The sequence below is a fragment of the Elaeis guineensis genome, chromosome 2 (genome assembly GCF_000442705.2).
Source record: "Elaeis guineensis isolate ETL-2024a chromosome 2, EG11, whole genome shotgun sequence".
NCBI classification, from domain to species: domain Eukaryota; kingdom Viridiplantae; phylum Streptophyta; class Magnoliopsida; order Arecales; family Arecaceae; genus Elaeis; species Elaeis guineensis.
The window spans coordinates 21,021,201-21,030,887 of record NC_025994.2 but is presented as its reverse complement, the minus strand read 5'-3'; the positions used below and the strand labels follow the sequence as shown (position 1 = coordinate 21,030,887).

At 37.4% G+C, this 9,687-nt stretch overlaps 1 pseudogene; it reads left to right on the top strand.

The window, feature by feature from the left end:
- The first annotated feature begins 927 nt into the window (after positions 1–927).
- Positions 928–9,687, top strand: part of LOC140855422 (uncharacterized) — a 54,886-nt pseudogene continuing 46,126 nt past the window's right edge.

The following is a 9,687-nucleotide window of genomic DNA, read 5'->3' as shown; positions in this document are numbered from 1 at the left end:
GTCTGTCCATGACCCATGTCTAGAGAACCCACAGTCCCTCCAAGCATAAAATTTTGAATACCAGATACACATGGTGGTAATAGCCGGAGGGGACATGCAAGAAACCAGTGGGTTGAGCCTTTTGTGGTAGTTAATTCCTTCTGACATGCAAGAAAACTACTAATTATCACCACAAAAAGGAAAGACGACTACCAATTTAAATTTGATAAAATTGTACTGGCCTAGATCAGGTATGGCCCATATATAAACGCGAGCCTATTGGACAATCTAACCATATCTTAGATCGTCCGTAACCTTGTACAACTCATTTTGGGGGTGGCAATGGGTCTCAAGTAAGGATAACAATGTACAAAATCTTTGCTCATTCCTTATACCATTGGACATCATGCAAGGCCTATCTACCTATAGCTATCCAAGGCATCAACGTTCATGACCTGAAGTTATTTATTTGGTCCTATCGTAAAATTCAGTTGGAAATACTCAGTTTTATATATCGTCCCAATGCTTAAATAGTTTTTACCTGAAGATGATGATTAAATTTGGTATAAATTATATTTTATCCAAACATAATTCTATTTTAATGATCCAATTCGGGTCAAGACTCTGACTCTTGATCTATCTATTTAAAATACAGATTAGAAAATTTGACCCAGATCTAATCCTGATTGAAAACTCTGTCACTCAAGTCTAGTCCAAATAGATCCGGTCGGGTTTACAGATTCGACTCGATCGACCTGATAAAGTGCACAGAAATGTGGGATATCATGTGGACCCCTAGAATGCAAATCTGACTCACCCAACTAGGCCGTCTGGAGTACGTAGGTGGACACGGGTGAGACCCAACTGGAGTCATTCAATCGTTGTACATGAATCCTCCATTCCCTTACGAGGAAATGAAGGCCAGCGGCGATAGCCAAATGAAGAAGAATGGGAGGAGAAGAAGTTGTAGTGACCCCCGGCAAGGTGGTGTGTGAGTCCAGCCAACTGATCGCCGGGAGGGGAGTGCATCTGGCACCCAACGGGTGCACCTTGCGCGCTTCCCTCATCGGCCTCTGCAAGATCCTCCCTCCTCTGGGGTCCTTTGGCCAGGTCGCTTCTCCCTTTTCTAGGGTTCTTACGGGTTTTATGATTTTAGGGTATTCCTTTCATCTTCTTATTCTTCCTCCCTTTCTTCCAGAGATCCACCGTGGAAGTCGTAGGGTGCAAGGCTCATGGAGCTATCCCACAATCGGGGTTTGTGGTCATCGCTCGAGTAAGCAAGCAAGCTGTTACATCCAATCTCCTGTTGTGCCTGTCGTCGGTGCAGAGCACCTGCAAAATGAAGTCCGCACTGACCGAAATTACATCCGATGGAGATCCTCTAATACTTAAGTCAGTGAGGAGTGATGAACAGCAGATGAATATTTAAAGAAGCAGAATTTCAGCCCTTAAGAGGTCTTGCCAAATGCTGTTCATTTACCTCCTTTTATAGACGAGTAGTTGGTAACCGTCTGTAACGATTAGACATGTGGGTCCTGCTTGTTTCGACATTATGTGATCATGGGATGGATGGTTATATTTGCCACTGATCATATTCTGACCATTATGCACTTTCTGCGCTCGCAGTTTCTGATAAGCCGACTATATGTCGGTAATCAAAATATGTCATATGTCAATCGTATGTCGGTAGTTGTAGAAGTTTGAATAACCATCGATCGGCAACTCTGATATGCCGCTGGTCATCGATTTGAAATTAGTCAAGTTGTTATAGTTGGAGTTTGTTAATGGCTGAGGATAGTCGACCGTTGGTCGGCAAGCTGATTGATAGTTGGTAGTTTGTACTTATGAGACCGATTGAAAGTCGGAATTGGAGAGTCGGCTGAATTATCCCAACAGTTGCCCCCACTTCCAAGTCCAAGGTAGTCTAACATATGGATTGTCACGTGGTCTGACACGTTGGACAAAGAAAGTTATCACGTATTGTCTCAAGCTCCGATTTGACTGCAGATATTAATGATTTTTTGAAATACGAAGGGTCTTCAGTCATTTTGTCATTTCGATATCTGTCAAATCATTATTAGGGTGTCTCTTTGAGAAGATAGTTCGATGTTCGACAAATTCAGACGATTTGATTCTGACTAGTCGATTTCGACCACATGTCTAGATGTCATTAGCTGTATATCGTTCATGTGGATTGTGGTGAGGTGGCGTGATTTGAGGGTAGGTGCATCGAGCCGTCCGATCAATGATCGATTTTGATGTAGTTACTTGTTAAAATCTAGAGAAGCCCTGATTTGAATAACTTCATCCGAATCGTTGAGGGATCCTATATATATAAAGTCACTTTTATTTGGACTTTCTGCTTTCGCACTCATCATTTTCCTCTACAATAGAAGGTTCTGAGAGCTTTCCCCATTCGCATGATTTCTTTGTTCTAGGTCGAGTTCTTATTTCTTCCTCCTAGGTTCTTCTTTTCTTCTTCTTTTCAATGGCAAGTAGAGGAAAAAAGTGAAAGCTTTATCTTCTCGAGATAGTCGGTCGGAGAATCCGACTGATGATTCTCCTTCGGGTTCGGAGATGAAGGTTTCTTCCTTGTCCAGATCCAATGTTAATTGGCTCTGAGAACAGTGTCATATCCCGAAACAATTTTAGCTTTTTGCTCCTGGTCCGGACAGTTGGGTGAACTCTTCTCCTCCGGATCAGATTGCATTCTATATAGAGGACCTTCGGGCTGGTCTTCGATTTTTGATTTTAGAGTTTGTCCAGAATATTCTTGATTATTACCGACTTTCTCCTACTCAATTAGCTCTGAATTTCATTCAGCTTATTATCAGTTTTGCTCCATTGTATTGTCTTATCCCGACCAATCCTCATCCTTCTCTTTTTCGAGCTTTCTTCGTCCTCCATTCTCACCTAAAAGCCAAGGGTTGGTGGTTTTCCAACCTAAAGAAGGGTTTATCTTTTATCTCCGATCTTCTATCGTCCATTCATGGATGGAAGAACCAATTTTTCTTCATTTCTTTTTCATCTCCTTGGGGCTTTTCTTCATACTGGGGTGATCCGAGAACCGACCCCAATGAGCATAATCGGATTGACATCATCGATCGAGAAGATTTTCTTCGACTTAAAGATATGAAAGTCCCAGCGCAATAAGAGCTGATGACGGAGCAGGCTCTCTATAATGCCGGACTTAGTTCGGTAATTTTTTTAGATATAGCATAATCGATCGCTTTTTATTTTTTGTTTGCTTTTGAACTTTGTACTGAACTTTATCTTTTGATTATAGCTATGCGGTCGACAGTACGCGTCTCAACCACCGACATCCATCTACATGCTGCTAAGAAGAGAGCAGCGACCGACATCAGGCCATCCCGACCACTGAAGAGAAGTCGGGGTGACATTGAGTCGGTACCGACGAGGGTGTCCGACGTCCTGTCGGTGATAGCTCTCAGCATCGAGTTGGTTATAGTGTTGTCAGCTCCGACATTGCTTCCTCCAACTGAAGTGCCGTTGGCTGGAGTTGAGATGGCGAGAGATGAATGAAAGAAAAATGGATAGTTCAAAGTATGTATTTTTAAAATTTTATACTTAAAAATAAAAGATTAAATACTTTAATCTTCTAAACATGTCTTGGATCAAATTTAAACTATCAATTAAGAATCTATGATATAAAAAATTTATGAATAAAATTTGATATAAAATAAAAAAATTACATCGATCATATGGATGCCCTGAATCTGATCTAACCTTTAGATCAAATCAGTTGAGTTCAAAACTCATCATCTTTTAGCAGATCGATGATCTTCACTACTGGTAGACATGGTATGAAGTTCTCGCTAATGTCGAGCAGCCGCACAGATCGTTCGATCTCTATAGATCATCCACTCGAAGCTCTGATCGGATCTTCCTTTACGGGAGTGCTAGCTTGCATCGAAGGCTCTAGATGGCTGATCCAAGCTCCTTTCTTCAGATCTTTTGAACTCCTTCGGATTAGAAGATGATGTTTTACAAGGAGATAGTGGTGTGGAAGATTGAACAAGACTCACTCTTGTATTTTTTTTCTCATAAAATCTAGAGTTGAAACCCTAGACCCTACACCTCACGCTTGAGAGGAAGAACACTTTCTCTGTTTCTCATGCATGGAAGCCCAACCCACTCTCAACTTTTTATGCCCCAACTCTTAGATTTCTCATGCCAAAAATCACTACTAATCTCACATAAAATTGATCCCTTCTTAAGGATGGCATCCCATATAAGATAAGGATAAGAAAAAAGTAGTTTCGATTCAATTACAAATGTTGGTTGATCTTTATCACCAATTCAAATTAAATTTGAATTAAATTTTGAACCAAACTTTATATTCATCTTATGAACTTAGAGAGGGATCGATCAGCATCAGAATGGTGTAAAAAATCTCACACAAAAATACTTTATTCATGAAAAAAGGTGATGGCATGAAGAGAAGAGTCCAACTCAATTTGGACTCTAGATTTTCATTCAAATTCAAATCCATTTGAACTCAAATTTAAACCAACCAATTTTTAATTCAAAAAAAATCAGATGTAGATGTGGAAAAGCTTCTGGGCATGAAAAAAATTCATGTAAAAAATTTTTCTCACATAAAGAATAAGAGGACACAGATAAAGAAGGCGCAAGGGATTTGAATTCGAATTATTTTCTCATCCAATTAGATTCTTAACCCAACCAAATTAGGTTAGATCCAATTGGATCACTAAACTTAATCTAATTAGGTAGAAAATAGTCTCAATTAAATTTTAATCAAATCAAAAATTAATCGAGCTCAAATTCTGATCAAATCAAGAATCGAACATCCTTAGTAATCAGATCATCTCATAACCTAATCAGATCAAACCAAATTGAATCCAATTCAATTAGATTTGATCCATACCTCAATGCTCAATCAAATTGAGCTAATTAGTAATCTAATTACTAAGCAATCCTCCTATAATTAACCAACAATTAATGAATTGATTTATTATAATTTTTGCACACGGTTAATCATCAATCAAATTGATTGTTTTATTCTAGAATGATTCTTAATCGTCGATCAGCCATATGATCAGTCAAAATTTTTTTTGAGTGTGATCCCATAGATTCGAACCTAAGTCAGTAGTATAGAAACAATCTTTCTATACCAATCAAAGTGACCATCTAGCAATGATATCCAATGTCCGGATAGGTCGAAAGATTGCGAAGCATCATTCAAAAACTTATTGGCATATGGTTACCGTATAATTCATCCCTTTGATCTAAATGCTCAAAATGATCTAGGATTTAATTGTCAACTCTGATATGGTCACTCACATTGTATTTCAATTTTTAAAATTCATCACATGGATTACTCCGATCGAAATTTTACTGAATTGAAACATATCGATATATTAACTCCTTATTTGGAGGGGTCAATTCTATCTTAGCTCATACGCCAACTTCTCAAATACTTGACGATGCCTAGAAATCTTTCATCACTGAATTAAAAATTTAGATAGTCTGACACCAAAGCACAGTAAGTTGCTTGCAAGTCACCGTAGTGATCTCAGATCGGAGGGACACTTATACTCATTTCCTTCACGAGCTATTCTTAACAACAGAGTGCTCAACAGTTGATCATGTTCAATGAGATGTACTCCTACATCTTACTTGCATGCCATGCCAGTATCTCTATACTCTTTGATTAAGAGAACAACTAACATACATGGTACACAACAACCTATACTTGATATAGCTATCATCCTAATAATAGTATATCATTTGATCGTGAACTTAAGGTTTAAAGACTAAACGATATATCTTCCTATATCGAATCAAATAGTCCTAAGGACTTCATCATATAATAGGAGTTCAAAATAAGATGTACACAATGATGAAAAAATTAAATAATATTTATTAATTTAATAATTCATATATAATTATAATAATAAGCTCAATCATCAACAGACTGACGATTGATTTTGGGACATAATTTCCAACAACTCTCACTTGGACTAAAGCCAATCGGTACAGTATCGTATATCCATCTTTGATTTAGTCTTTGAACTCCTTGATACTGAGGACTTTAGTAAATGGGTCGGTCAAATTCTTCTTTCTGTCGATCTTTTGAAGCTCAACATCACCTTGATCCATGATCTTTTAAACCAGATGGTAGCAGCGCAGAATATGCTTAGTCTGTTGATGTGACTTCGGTTCCTTCGCTTAAGCAATAGCGCCAGTGCTGTCGCAGTATAACAGGATAGGGCCATCAAGAAAGGGTGCCACTTCAAGCTTGTTGATGAATTTTTGTAACCACGCAGTTTTCTTCACAACATTGGATGCCATGATATATTCTGCCTCGCAAGTAGAGTCGGTCATAGAGTATTGCTTGAAACTCTTCTAGCAGATTACTCCACCATTCAGGATATAAATATATTCCGACATGCTCTTACTATCGTCATGATCTAACTGAAAACTGAAGTCTGTAAATCCCATAAGTTTTAAGTCAGATTCTCTACAGATAAACCATTAATCTTTAGTATTTCTCAAATACTTAAGGATAGTCTTTATGACCTTCCAGTGGTTCTCACCTGGATTAGACTAGTATCTACTCACTACCCTTAGTGAGTATGCCACATCCGATTGCATACATATCATGACGTACATAATAGATCTCACTATCGAAGCATATAAAATTCTACAAATACGCTCTCTCTCTTGAGGAGTTGTCAGACAATCACTCTTCAGGAGAGAAATTCTTTGACCTATCAGAAGATAGTCTTTCTTGAAATTCTTCATGTTGAATCTTTTCTGCACAGTATCAATGTACGTCGATTAGGATAATCTAAGCAACTTTTTAGATCTATTTCTATAGATCTTTATTTCAAAGATGAAGGATGCTTCTTCCAAGTCCTTCATAGAGAACTGTGATGATAATCAAACTTTTATTCCCTGTAATGCAGAGATGTTATTCTCGATTAAGAGAATATTATTAACATACAAAATAAAAAATACTATCATAGAGTTATTAACCCACTTATATATGCTGGGTTCTTCTCCATTCTTAATGAAATCATACGTTCTGATCACTTTATTAAAATGTATGTTCCAACTCTGAGATGCCTGCTTAAGTCCATAAATGGACCTCTGAAGCTTGCACACTTTAGACTCATCTATGGATATGAAACCTTCAGATTATATCATATACACCTCTTCTTCCAGCTCTCCATTTAAGAAGGCTGTTTTCACATCCATTTATCAGATTTCATGGTCCAGATGTGCTGCTATCGCAAGCATGATCCGAATGGACTTGAGCATTACCACAAAAAAAAATATCTCATCATAGTCAATATCATAATGCTGACGATAACTTTTGACAATCAAACGAGCTATATAGATCTTCACCTTTTCGTCTGCGCCCCTTTTCTTTTTAAAGATCCATTTACACCCTATGGATTTTACCCCTTCAGGTGGGTCAACCAATGTCCATACACTGTCGACTTTCATGAACTTCATTTTAGATTTCATGGCTTCCAGCCACTTATTGGAGTCAGACCTCTGCATCATATCGATATAGATGATCGAATCCTTATTGTTCTCATCAAGTTCAATTGGATCACCGTCCCAGACTAAGAAATCGTAGTATCTATCCGATTGATGCGGTACTCTATCGGATCTCTTTAAGGATGTTTCTACAACAGGTTCTGGATTTGATCTAATCAAGTCCAACTCTATGAGTTTACTAGATTGTGTCAATTTTTCTATCGATCGAACTTCATCAAATTCAATCTTTAAGGTATTAATTCTTTCTCCAAAGAACTCCTTTTCTAGAAAGATTGTCCTATTGCTGATGAACACCTTCTGTTCATCAATAAGGTAGAAATAATATCTCTTGATCTCTTTTAAGTACCCTACAAGTAGACACTTGTCATCAGACCTAGGTTCAAGTTTATCAGCTTTCAAATGTTTGATATAGGCCAGATATCCCCAAACCCTAAAGTGAGAGAGTGCTGGCTTACATCCTATCCACATCTCATGTAGTGTTTTACTTACGGACTTACTCGAAACTTTATTTAAAATATAACAAGCTAACTCAAGTGCATATTCTCAAAAAAAGATCGACAGACTTGCAAAGCCTATCATAGATTGAACCATATCTAACAGGGTTCGATTTTTCTTTTTCGATACACCATTATGCGTGGTATTCCAGAAGAAATCCATTGCAAGAGAATTTTATTCTTTTCTGACTATGTCAGAAACTCACTGAAGAGGTATTCTCTTCCTCGATCGAATTGAAAAGTTTTAATACTCTTCAGTTTATTTTTTTATTTCATTACGAAATCGTTTGAACATTTCAAACAATTCTGACTTATGTGTTATTAAGTAGACGTGTCCATACCTAGATAGATCGTCTGTAAATATAATGAAATAATAATATCCATCTCTGGCACTGGTGTTCATCGATCCACATATATCAGTATGTACCAGACCTAGAACTTTACTAGCTCGCTCATCTTTTTCAGTAAAAGGTGATTTGATATTTTTTCAAGAAGACAGGACTCACAGGTTGGAAGTAATTCATAATCACTGACTTTGAGAATTCTCTCTTGTATCAATCTATTTATTCTATTCTTGTTAACATGACCTAACCTACAATACCAAAGATAGATATCAGAGATATCACTAATTTTAGGATATTTGCTAGATGTGTATATTACACTGACAGATTGCAACAATACGTAAATACCATTGTTCAGCTGTCTATTCATCACATTAACATCATTCATAATGATATTAAAATTATTTTTTTTATTAAAATTTTATAACCGTACATGACCAAGAGGTCTACAGAAATAATGTTCAATAAAAAGGAAGGACAAAAGTAACATTCACTAAGAATAATTACATTGGACTTGAATACAAGCCTAACCATCCCCAACAGTAGAACTAGAATTGGTCTTCCATCTCCAATATTAAGGAACCTTTCACCTTTTTCAAATCTCCTACTGACCTACAGATCCTGCAATGAATTGCAAATATTAAAAGAACTTCCGGTATCTAATACTCAGGTAGTAGAATCATAAATTGAGAAATTACAAGGTGTTATCATATAATTACTTTGTCCAGCAATAACTTACTTTTTTCTCGATCTATTCAGATTCAAGGAGGCAATGTACTGAGAATAATTCCTCTTACAGTAGAAGCATTCCGCCTGACTCTGATCAGACTTGAATTTCTTAGTCTAACAAAGCTTGGGTGCCCCAGCACTTTGCATCCTTTTCTTGTTCTTTTTTCCTTTCTTAAAGGGTCGATGTGCAGAAGAAGACCCTTCCATAACATTCACTAACTCCTTATAGAGCTGGTGATCCTTCTTAAAATTCTGCAGCAACTCCAGCAAACCATGATAGTTGACCACAGGCTTTGTCCATTCGAAAATGAGCAAAAAAAGAGAAGTAGGACTTGGGCAGAGAGTTCAGAATGGCATCTTTTCCCAGCTGCTCATGCAAAATAAATCGAGCTTGCTTAAATGCTCAATCATCTCGATCATATATAGTACATGATCGGTGACTGAACTCCTCTCATTCAAGCATTAAAGATGGCACAACTAGTCTTTTCTTGTGCCTCTCAACGTCGTCGGATGTGCCAAAAAACTCGTTCAACATTTACAATATGTCCTACGGCTAAGCATTCTCGAAATGACGGCTAAACTCATCATTC